Genomic DNA, 12,500 nt, shown 5'->3' on the forward strand with positions numbered 1-12,500 from the left:
AGTCCGATGCTGGTAGTGGTGGCGGTGGTGGTGGAGAAAGTGGAGGTGATGGTGATGATAATAGAAGAGTTACTGTGATGATGGTGGTAGTGGTGGTGTTGGTACAGTGGTATTAATGGTATCGACAATAGTGGTGGTGGTTTTGTTACTTTCTGTTAGTACTGGGACAAAGAAAAGAGAGAAAAGCAGTTTGTGCTGTAGTTGTTAAGTGGTGTTGCTGCTGAAACAACAACTTGGTGACTGGGGCAGTAGTTGTGACATTGTTCTTTCTATTGTTGACTATAATGATGATGATGGTGGTGGTGGTGATGATGATGTTGGTGGCAACAGTAGGCATAAGAGACGGCAGTGAATGGAGGTGAGTCAGTGGCTCTTATGATGTGGTGGAATGGAATGGAATGGAATGGAAGGAGAATGGAAGGAGAGTTGGATGCCCTACAATGGCAGGACCCAGTGACTGGCAGCGTTGCAAGCCATTCCTGTGAACAACTTCACTAAACTCCTTTATCCACTGGACAAGCACCATCGCCATCGGTCCGTGACCCCCCCCCCAGCTCCACCCCTATACACACACCTCTAGAAGTTTCCTTTAGAATCTATCTTGGTGAGTGTATTGGGGAATGGGAGGTGTGGTGGGGGTGGAAGAGGGAGTGGGGATGGGTCTGTATTGTTTCAATTTACACAGCCACCACCATTACCACCACCACCACCACCATCACTATCACCTTCACAACAATCATCACCATCATCATCATCACCTCCACCACCAAAAACCATCACCACCGCCACCACCATCATCATCATCATCATCACCATCATCACCACCACTATCTCCACTGCCACCACTTTTGTTCATCTTCTTCAAGTGGGGTGGCTACACAACTCTTACACTCCGACCCCTCCTTTCAGTTTTGATACAGAAAACACACACACACACACATATAAATAACCATGTTGTTTGAGGTATCAATTCTCACCCTAACCTCAGCAAATCACCACCACCACCAGTGGTTTCTCCATCCCTCACTTCCTCCCTCTCACCACCACCACCAATCATTCCTCACACGCTGACCCCTTCCTCCTCTCATCCCCTTACACCTACACCACATACCCCACCTGTTTCTCTCCTAATCTTCTGTTTCCTTCATTCCATTCTCACCCTTCTATATGTATATATAATAAATACCCACATCCAAAATTTCATCCTTCAACTGTACCCCTCCCCTCCTCCCCTCTCACTCCTTGCATTCCTCATATACCTCCCCCTCCCCACCGTCTCAGTCTTTCTGCTCAGCCTGGGCCTCTCCCTCTCTCTCCTTCACACACAAACATCTCCTCCTACTGCTACCCTAACACTCACTATACAAAGTGAAAGTGAAAGTGAAAGTACACCCCTTCCTCCCTTGGTCATCAAAAGTACCATTGGATTTCTTCTGTCAACAACGTCCAACTATTATTGTCTATGTTATGCCAACATCACTAAGATACTATCACCTAAGCATTAATGTCACCACCAATACTACCACCCAAACAATAATGTCACCATCAATACTATCACCCAAACGTTAATATCACCACCCAAACATTAACGTTATCACTAATACCACCACCTGAACATTAATGCAAGCACTAATACTACCACCCAAACAATATCACCACTAATAGACAGCATCCAAACATTAATGTCACCACTAAATACTACCACATAAACAATATCAACACTAACACTACCACTGAAACATTAGTGTCACCATTAATTTACTAGCACCTATACCACCACTTGTAGTACTTCTCTCGCACCCACCCTCACCTTTTTATAACACTTTCTTCTTAATCTTGTTCTGATTGTTGTTGCTGTTAATAATCTATGAACGTCACTCCTCCATTAAGCAAATCCCTTCCATGACTCTCACCATTGCTTCCTCTCCCCCCCCACATCCCTCCCTCACCTCCACTCCATCTCCATTCAAACTGTTTAGCAGGGGGAGCGTGGGGGTTGATGGAGTGGGGAGCAAGGAATTAAGATGATAGTTCTCTGTATATATTATGGCTGGCCAGAGATAACAGAGGTGGTGGTGGCAGCGGCAGTGATGGCGGAGGCAGTGGTGGTGATGGTGGCAGTGGTGGTGATGGTTGTGGTGGTGGTGGTGGTGATGGTGGAAGTGGTGGTGATGGTGGCAGTGGTGGTGATGGTTGTGGTGGTGGTGGTGGATGAGATGGATGGTGGTGTTGATGTTGATAATACTGATGATTGTGGTGGTGGTGGTGGTGGTGGTAGTAGTGCCCTGGTGGTGGTGTTGTTTTGGTTAGTGTAATACTGGATTGTGACTGTCAGTTATTAGGGGTGGCAATAATAATAATAATAATAATAATAATAATAATAATAATAATAATAATAATTCCTTTTATTAGCCACAAGGGCATAGATGAGGGGGACATCACAAGAACAGAGAACAATTTGTAGTGGGGTGGAGGGGTGGTAGCGGTTATGATATTAGTTGGAAGGTTAGGGTTCGATATGTGAGGGTGTTGAAGAAAGAAGACAGAAAAGCAGGGTTGGCGGGTAGGTTTGGGGTGCTAAGTAGAAGATTAGGGAGGGAGAGAGAGAGAGAGAGAGAGAGAGAGAGAGAGAGAGAGAGAGAGAGAGAGAGAGCGCCGATGGAGGGTGGAGGTGGGGAGAGGAAGGAGGTGAACTCTACCTATTCTTCCCCACCACTACCACCACTACCACCGCCACCGTCGCCCCTTCATTACCAAACCTCTTCCACCAGCACCACCACCACCACCACTCGCCCACCCTGTGTCACCTGAATCATTTCTCTGTCATTGAATAATTTGACGGAGGAGGAGGAGGAGGAGGAGGAAGAGAAAGAAGGGCGAATAGAGTGAGTCATATCGAGGGAGAAGGAGGAGGGGGAATTAGAACTGTGGCAATGGATGGTGGTGGCGAAGGTGTCGTCTGTTCGTGTATAACGTAATAAATACAGTGACAAAGGCGACAATAATGTAATGCGACGGTGGTGGTGGTGGTGGTGGTGGGAGACAATGGTAGTGATGATATAGTGATGATGATGCCGGCGACGATAAAGATGGAGGGATTTTTTTACGATGGTGGCGATGGAGACGGAAGCGATAGTGACGCTGGTTATAAATGTTCATTCATTAGTTACGATATGGTCCAATATAGTTAGGGTGACGCTGGCGGAGCTGGTGCCGCTGGTTATGACTATTATGTAGAGGGGACATTAGTTATGATAAGGCGACGGGGCGGCGGCGGCGGCGGTGGCGGTACCAGTTGATAAAACAACGATGCCACCCCCACCTCACCCCGAAACAGAGGGAAGTGGGGGTGGAGGTGGGAATGGATCGGTGGATCAGGGTTGCGGTGGTGTTTAAAAGTAAGGATCCTGTTGACAATGACACTGAGAGCAAGGTAGAGTGGGTGGCTTTGGCGGGGGTGGTGACGGGGGTGAAGAAGCGTGGAGGAAGGGTTAGTCGTGACGCGGTGGGGGTGGAGGGGGCTGTTGGGAAGACGGGGCGTGGGGGAGGCAGTAGTAAGGAGTTTGTAGTCTTCTCAAGAGATTTATCTGATGATCCCCACACACACACACACACACACACATTCCTTATCTCATGCAACAGACACACACACACACACACAAACAACGAAAACACGCAGACACACACACACACACACACAAACAACGAAAACACACAGACACACACACACATACAAACATACATACACAGAAATGAAGATGGTTGATGGAAGCCGGTGGGTGGGGAGAGAAACCTCTGTTTTTCTTAATTTTTCCTTCAACACCACCACACATACCAGCACACCACCACCACCATCGCATCCACCCACACAGTGCTTCACCCCCTCCTTCCCCCCCCCCCACTACATGCCCAGACATTCCTGGACAATAACTAACTCAATTGATCGATATAGTGAGGGGGTGAGCAGGCGGGGGTGGGCTGGTGGGGGTACAAGCGAGGGAAAGGGTGATGGGGCGGCGGCGGCGGCGGCGGTAGTAACGGTGGTAGTGATGGTGATGGTGGCGGTGGGGGTGGATGGTGGGTGGAGATGAAGATATGGGCTAATGAAACATCTAACATGATTAATTACAAATTAGCAACAATGACAAAACCCCCACCCTACACCCCCCACTCCGCCAACACGGGTGGTGAGGGTGGGGGTGGTTATTATTAGAAATACTATAACCACCGCCAGTTACACCCCCACCCACACCCTACTACACTCAACCACAACCCATACTTTAACCACCACCACCACCACCACCACCAACAGCAGCAACAACTGATGATACCAGTATTACCATCATTTCCACCCCATAATCAATACCCACTATCACCACCGTCATCATCATCCATGTCCACCACTTCCTCCACTGCTACCAACAAGACCATCACCAGTCACCCCACCACCACGACCACCACCACCACCACCACTGTTACTGATACAATCTTTATCACCACAAGTAACACCAACACCAACACCACCACCACCACCACCGCAACTACTACCACCCCCACTACCACAACCACATTCACCTGCACCACCACCACCCTCCACTACCATCGCCACCATTGCCGCCAGTGATGAAATGCAGAAATATCTTGCAGCATTCCTTTGCAGTGGTTGACATGGAAGTGGTGGTGGTGGTGGTGTGAGGGGGATTGTTTGAGGTTCCACAAGAATGATTTTAATGGCTTCACAAGTGACTGCAGGGGTAGGCATTTTTGGGTGCACCACCACCTCCGCCGCCAACCAACCACCACCCACACACACCCTACATTGTAGTTGCTAAGCCAGCTTGAATGGAGAAGAGACATTCCAATGAGTAGCTACTCCACTCCATTCCTTCCCCCACCGACCCTTTTCTAGCAGCCAACCCTGTCCCTAACACACACACACACACACAGACAGAGACAAGGCCTGGAGATGTTTTATATCAGAGAAAGATGGTGACAAATAGGAGACAGAAAAGAGAGAGAGAGAGAGAGAGAGAGGGAAAGGAAGCAGATGGCTTGGAATGGAAGGTGATGGAGGCAAAGGAACTTCAAACACTTGTGCAGTAATTGAAACAGCCACCAGACACACATAGACACACATACGCACTCCACTCGCACGAGGAGGCTGCATTCCATTGGCATGTCATGTTGATTAGGATATCTCCAGCACATCAGGTCCTTCACATGCTGAGCAAATTCAACAGGGGCGGACAGGCAGGCAGGCAAACACAGGCACACAGACAGACAGAAAGACAGACCCATAAATAGAAAGACAGACAGACAAGATCAATAGAGGGAGACAGAGATATAGAATATTGTCTAGATGGATGAGTGTGTGTGTGTGCGTGTGTGTGTGTAAAAGGCAGAGGAGTGGCTGTGTGGTAAGATATTTGCTTCCCAGTCACATAGTTCCCAGTTCAGTCCTGCTGCTTGCCAAGTTGAACAAGTGTCTTTTATTATAGCCTTTGGCTGACCGAAGTCTCCTGCGAGGATTTGGTAGACAGAAACTGAAAGAAGCCCACCATATATGTATGTGTGTGGGGGGTATAAAAGGTGTAGGAGTGGCTGTATTGTAAGAAGCTTGCTTCCCAACCACATGGTTCCAAGTTCAGTTCCTCTGTTCAGTCCCTTGGGCAAGTTTCTTCCACTATAATCTCAGGCTAACCTTGTGAATGGGAGAAGAGGCAGAGCAGGCCTTGGTGGGTTTTGAACTCAAACTGCAAAGAGCCAGAACAACCCCTACAAGGTATTCTGTCCGACACTCTAATGAGTCGACCAATTCAACAGCCATGAGGTCTCAAATTAATCATAATTAAAATTAAAACGAAAAAAAAAACAATGACATACTCCTCTATAATTTATTACACTCAAGAAATTTATCAGTGACTGCCTTTAATTAGTTGTGTCTAATTATTGCCACTCAACTGTTGCTAGGCAACCAACATTATCAGGCATGGCCACTGTCCATTTAAATCCACTTCCACCACAACTCTGTGTTCATTGCTGATAAACCAATTACGGAACAAGCTAATCAGCAAATCGCAATACAGTACTTCAACCTGCTAGAAATAGCAGCTAAATCTTCTTTTAATTCACACACAAACTTGTGTTTGCTGTGTGTGGGAGAGTTATGATTACAAGGGTTATAGAATGATAATAAACACAATATCAGGGAAGAAAATATTAACAGTTCAAGGAAAGACGTGCAATGGGAGAGAGTATCAAGTTGCAACTAATGGTGGTTCTATGATTAAAAATAATCTCAGGTGAAATATTTTTCAGATTTGCCAAGTATGGAGGAAGGAGCAGTGCCCATGACTTTTGCATGTCCCCCAAAATTGGTGAAGTTGATGCTATAAATATTCTGCTTAAATTGTTGTGGGTCAACGACTATAGGACAGTCATGAAGTGGGAGAAGAATATTCCAGAGGGTTGAAGTTTGTGGAAGGAAGGACTGAATTTAGTGCAGCCTAATGGTTCTTGAGTCAGAGAAATCTACCTTTTGTAGATATTCCAAAGGTTTTAGCTGTGAGTTATTCAGTGGGTAAAATGGTTAGGATTGTAAATGGTATGTGTGGTGATTCTGTTGAAGAAAACTAGGTTGTTCTTAGAGAGGATGTCTTCAAATTCTTAGTCCATAGAAACAACATGTCTGGAACGAGGTGTCTAGACTGTATGCAGAGGGCGTCCCATGAATGAAGGGTTGGTAGGATCTGTGTAGGAGTACATGTGGTTAGAAATACCAGAGAGAAAACTTGTTGGTGCAGAGATGAAAGACTGTAAGAGGAACGGTTGGCTTCTAAGATACAGCTCAGCATTAAAAGACTGTGAGATGGAGAGTGTGTCTATGCAATGGGACTGTCTGGATGAGAGACTTTCAATCCAAGAGACTGAGAGACGAGTAAGAGTACGTCTCCCTCTTACACCAGAACAGTCGTATAATCTCATTAATAGTTCCATTAGTGAGAACCAAGCCAAAGAATGAAGAACTAAGAAACATGTGAACTAGTGAGAGTGACAGAGTGATGCAGGGGTAAAGCAAAAACGGATTGGGTTATGGAAGGTGGGGAAAACCAGAAAGAGCTGTGAAGCGAGTGGGAGCGAAAATGGGTTGAGTGGTGTTGGCCGATGAAATTTAGTCTAAAGAAAACAGTACTGAAGGACCAGATAATAAATTGTGGCAAGAATAAAGCTCCTCTTTCTCGAGATTCTATGCTGAAGTGTAAGGAAGGTTTGGTAGGAATGGGGGAAGGTGAAATACAACCAGTTATTTGTGGGTTTATCAAGTCACGTGAATAGATATTAATGGGAAGAAAAGAGCAGGGAGTGCATGAGGGATATATTGCAGGGTCTGTTGTTGTTTAACCCTAAGCTAATCCTAATCAAGGAGGTATATGATCAAAGACATTCCAGCTATGACCATCTCACCTTTTCTATCTGTATTTCTCTCACTCTACACACACACACACACACACACACACACAGATAGACAGACAGACAGATAGATGGGTAGACAGACGGATAGGCAGACAGACGGACAGACAAATAGATATGCAGACAGACAGATAAACAGACAGACAGACAGACAGATAGACAGACAGACAGACAGACAGATAGACAGACAGACAGACAGATGGATGGACAGAATAAATACTAGGCTTACAAAGAGTAAGTCTTGTTCGACTAAAGGTGGTGCTCCAGCATGGCCGCAGTCAAATGACTGAAACAAGTAAAATAATAAAAGAATATTTGAAACAGCATTGTTGAAGGTGTCCTTTTTTTGTTTAAAGACAGTTAGAAGTGATTTTGAGGGATATTTAGTTGCTATTTCTTGTCGGCTGATCACCCATGTAGATATCCCCCCAATTGACTCATAATACAGAAGAAGCTTCCCCCCTGGTGATTGTCCAGAGTAAAATAACAAACATGTTTTGTTAGTGTTTAATAAACAGATCAGATAGACTTTTCAAAACAATGCAGAACGGTTAAGTGCGAAGAGAAGACGGTGCTTTTAGAGTATTTTGATATATAAAACCTTCCAGCAACCATTTTCTTATATTTTGGTTTCAACAACGGAAGGAAGTCTGCTGTTTTGCAATGATTTGAGGAATTTTAAAGTCTGTGTGTTATTTTAGAGGAAAGGAAATAGAAACGGTGGTGGTGGTGGTGGTGGTGGTATTGTGGTTGTTGTGGTTATTGTTGTGGTTATTGCTACTGTTGTTGTTGTTGTTGCTGCTGCTGCTGTTATTGATGCTAATGATGATGACAGATATGTTGATGTAATCTTGTTCAAGGAGGTATTAGTAATATAATACTAAAAAGATAAGTGGTGATGATGATGATGATGATGATGATGATGATGATGATGATGATGGTAGTAGTGAAGGTGGTGGTGGTGATGATGATGTAGTGGTGATTATGATGGTAGTGATAATAATGATGATGAGAGTTGTGGTGGTGGTGGTGGTGGTGGTGGTGATGATGATGTTTACAACAAGTGATGGTAGTGGTGATGATGATGATGAAAGTGATAATGGTGATGGTGGTGGTGGTGAGAATGATGATGGTTATGGTGATGATGATGATGGAGGAGGAGGAGGAGGAGGAGGATGTGAAGACCACAAGGAGGAGGAGGACACACAAGACATGATTTTATGGCCGCACTGCCTCCATGCCATTTACATACTTAATCATTGGTTCTGGCAGTGGTCGAGAGAAGTCTCCTTTCAAATCCATCAAAACCTTCGACCCAGCCAGCATTTTGATGGAGTGCAGAACAGTTGTGTAACAGAGAACATGATTAAACTAAAGACCATATATTGTAGGACGATAACTAGCTGTTACCATGTGTGTGTAGGTGTTATTCAGCTGTTGTCACTCGGCAATATTTAATCCCTAACAGATCCCCAACATCCATTCTGATAATGCTCCAAGTGTGTCAAATATCTAATATGTCTTCCCATGTAACATAGAGACCACTGCAACGGTTGTGATATTCTGTGATGTGCCTTGGGTGTTATAGATAGAGACTAACGGGGTGAGCTGGTTAGCACACCAGGTAAAATCTCCCTTGCTGGATGCTGTTAACAGAGCATGGCAGGAAGTGGGGGGGGGATATAAATGGCTTTCTCCTGTTTTTTACATGCCATATCTAAAGTAAAGTTTTTCCATGGACCCTGTGGGTCCCCAATTCCCTATTTTGCATGTGTGGACTCCCCAAAATCTTATAGGCACTCAAACTAATTTGTCCCTCCCCATCTTGACACCCCTATTCTATCTACCCCTTCCAGGCCCTCACAAAGCACTAACACCCAGTCCTTCCTCCACTGACTGTTAGTCCTCTGGAATTCCTTCCCTGTCCATTGTTTTTCTGGCAATCATCAACTTCAAGGGAAACATGAACCACCTCAATCTCAAAGGGGCCTACAAAGGACGTGGGTACAGCCCTTCTTTGTAGACCAAACCCCACAAAAAACAATCGAAGATCACTAGGAAGGAATGTAAAGTACTTACTCACTGCATAACTCCAAGTTTCTACCCAGAAAGCAAGATAGACAACCAAGCATTTTGTGGTACTTGAAACTGCTAGAAATAGCAGCTAAATTTCCTAAATATTAAATTTTACTATCTTTAAAAGATGAAGGCTACTCAGTTCATTCCAACTACATTGTGTCCTCTCTGTGAAACATGAGGGATGATCATGGCTGGAATGCCTTTGATGATAAATCTGTTCAATGTGAACTGATCTGGAACTAAACATCAACAACTTAATACAAAGAATAAAGCAAATAGAGAGAGGGGGGAGACAGAGACAGAGAGAGAGAGGGGGAGACAGAGACAGAGAGAGAGAACTGATATCAATGGAAGATGATAAGTGATTGATCTTTCTATTGATTACTGTTATGGAAGTGATAACCCTCTTTAATTTCGTTAATGTATGATCTGCCTCATAAAAGTGTATGGCCTTGTGGTTAGTGCATGTGGGGGTGGGGGTAGTGAAGGTGCATGGCTCAGTGGTCAGGGGTATTTGGCTCACAATCGTTAAATCATGAGGTCGATTCTCGGCGGTGCATTGTGCCCTTGAACAAGACACTTTATTTCTCATTGGATCCAGTTCACTCACCTGGCGAAAAGTGATTTGTACCTGTAATTTCAAAGGGACCAGCCTTGTCACATTCTGTGTCATGCTGAATCTCCCTGAGAACTACGTTAATCCTTTAGCATTCAGATTTTATTCTGTCAAAAGTAAGGCTTATTTATTTATATTATTTTGAATTAATCATGGATTATCTCAAAGCTTTCAGATTTTGATGAGGCAACTTAGATTTTTAGTATGATATTCTTTTACTTGTTTCAGTCAATTGACTGATTGCATTATTAATTAAAAACATGTAAATAAATAAACATTACTTTTGACAGAATAAGGAGAACGCTAAAGAGTTAAACTACATATTTTCACAATATACAAGACTGATTTGCATGCTGGAAAATACAGTAAAACAAACACAAACTAAGGTGGCATTTTTATCACCCAAAAAACCAGGTCAACTTCTACACCAAGACAACTTTAGAAGACAAAAAAACTCCATGTGAAATGCACCAGAATTTGGAAAGACATGGATAACATTAGAATGTTTACACTACATGTTTTCTCTATATATAACATCGATATGTATGCTAGGGAATACAGTATGGAACTAAATGCTGGTACAGCTGTCTCTTCCTTCCAATATCACATCCTCAATGTTCCACTGTGTGAAGAAGGGATGGGCATCAACGTCTACTTGTGACTGCATCAGTACCTAAAACAATTGGAAACTAGGTCAAACTCACTTGTGAGCGCACAGCTAGAGTTATCTTCTAATTTGGAGTGAGACTCCAGAAGCCTTGAAACATTGTTGAATCTCTCTCTCTCTCTCCTCTCCATCACTTCAGAATTGGTTTAATATTCTCTCTCTCTCTCTCTCTAAACGTAGCAATATTTATCATTGCCGTTTCTCTGCAGTAATTAACGTTTATTCCATTCAGGTGTAACTTAGCTCACAGTTGAGGACACTGGGAAAAACATCAGCCAACCCTCCTGAGTTATTGAAACAGTAGTGGAGTGTGAGAGAAGTGAGAGTGATAGCCTGGGTGGTTCTTAGAATGCTAAGTACACAGGGTTCACACAGTGGAATGAATTTTCCGCTTGGTCGGAGAGAGAAAGAGAGAGAGAGAGAGGAGATGCTTACTGGTGGCTTTGGATAAATAGATTAGGTGTGACTGTGGAGGTGGCGGTGGTGGTGATTATGATAGTGAAGAGGAAAGGAGAAAGGGGGATAATACGTGTTAGTGGGGTGGGGTAGGGGTGGGGAAATGGTCAGTGTGAGGAGAAAATTGAAAAACAGAAAAATCAGCAGATTTGACCAAAAAAAGGGAGAAAGAATGACACAAAGACAAGAACATATCATACACATGGCTTCAAAGTAAAACAGAGGCTAACTCAACCATTTCGCATCCAGATTACTCTCTCAAATCTAATACATATTTTTCCACGTGCTTTAGAGTTCATCTTGGATTATCTCATAATCTCACAGCTTTGAGATTTCAATGATGTTATTGTTTCATTCTTTTATTCTTTTACTTGTTTCAGTCATTTGACGGCGGCCATGCTGGAGCACTGCCTTGAAGGGTTGTACTCAAACAAATTGGCCCCCAGGACTTATTTCTTGAGCTTAGTACTTATTCCATCAGTCTCTCTTGCCGAACCGCTATGTTATGGGGATGTAAATACACCAACACCAGTTGTCAAGTGGTGAGGTGGGAGGACAAACACAGACACAAAGACATACACTCATATATGTATATATACACACACACACATATATATACACACATAAACTGTGTGTATATACCAAACTTACTCACAAGGGCAATTGTAAAATAAAGGACACTTGTCTGTGGGACTGAACCTAAAACCATGTGGTTGGGAAGTGAACTCATTAACTGCGTTGCCTTGCCTGCACTTATAAACAGTATTGACCGTTCCAGATTCTTTATAAGCGATTGATCTAGAATGCAACTAGCGTATTAGGTGAAAGCAGCAGCAGCAGAAACCAGAACAAAGAATTAGAATTAGAACTAACCCAGAACAAAAGATGAACCCATTGTGTGAAAGAGGTGGGGGGGGGGGTATTTTCTCTTCTACAAACACAACAGTAAAATTACGCAAACAATAGCCGAAGATGAAAGAATGATGACCAACCATGTCCATGTAAAATAGCTGCCAGCTGGATCAAATATTAGCCAACATGTCATGGGGGACCCAAAGACAACATGGTGTGAAAGTGTTGCAAGCAGTTGCTGTTCATTCCAGCTGTTGAGCCAATGTACTCTATAGCTTGGGAGTCTGTTTACACACGCATGCACACACACACACACACACGCATTGGGGGGTGGAGTGAAGCTGTAAAGGTGAGGCAGGG

General features: G+C 44.0%; 1 protein-coding gene across 13 annotated transcripts in view; it reads right to left on the reverse strand.

Moving 5' to 3' along the window:
• Positions 1–12,500, reverse strand: part of LOC106883520 (rap1 GTPase-activating protein 1) — a 411,187-nt gene that overhangs the window by 339,689 nt on the left and 58,998 nt on the right. For 2 of the 13 annotated variants that reach the window (XM_089342815.1, XM_089342812.1), the window contains exon 1: positions 1–242. This exon is cut by the window's left edge and continues 834 nt beyond it. The exons of 10 other annotated variants lie outside the window; for them this stretch is intronic. The gene's annotated coding sequence lies outside the window, so the exon portion shown is untranslated. Of the gene's footprint in view, positions 248–12,500 lie in introns of those variants that run through there. One more of the 13 variants, XM_089342807.1, reaches the window with a different exon arrangement.

The sequence above is a fragment of the Octopus bimaculoides genome, chromosome 26 (assembly GCF_046866305.1).
Source record: "Octopus bimaculoides isolate indiv1 chromosome 26, ASM4686630v1, whole genome shotgun sequence".
NCBI lineage: Eukaryota > Metazoa > Mollusca > Cephalopoda > Octopoda > Octopodidae > Octopus > Octopus bimaculoides.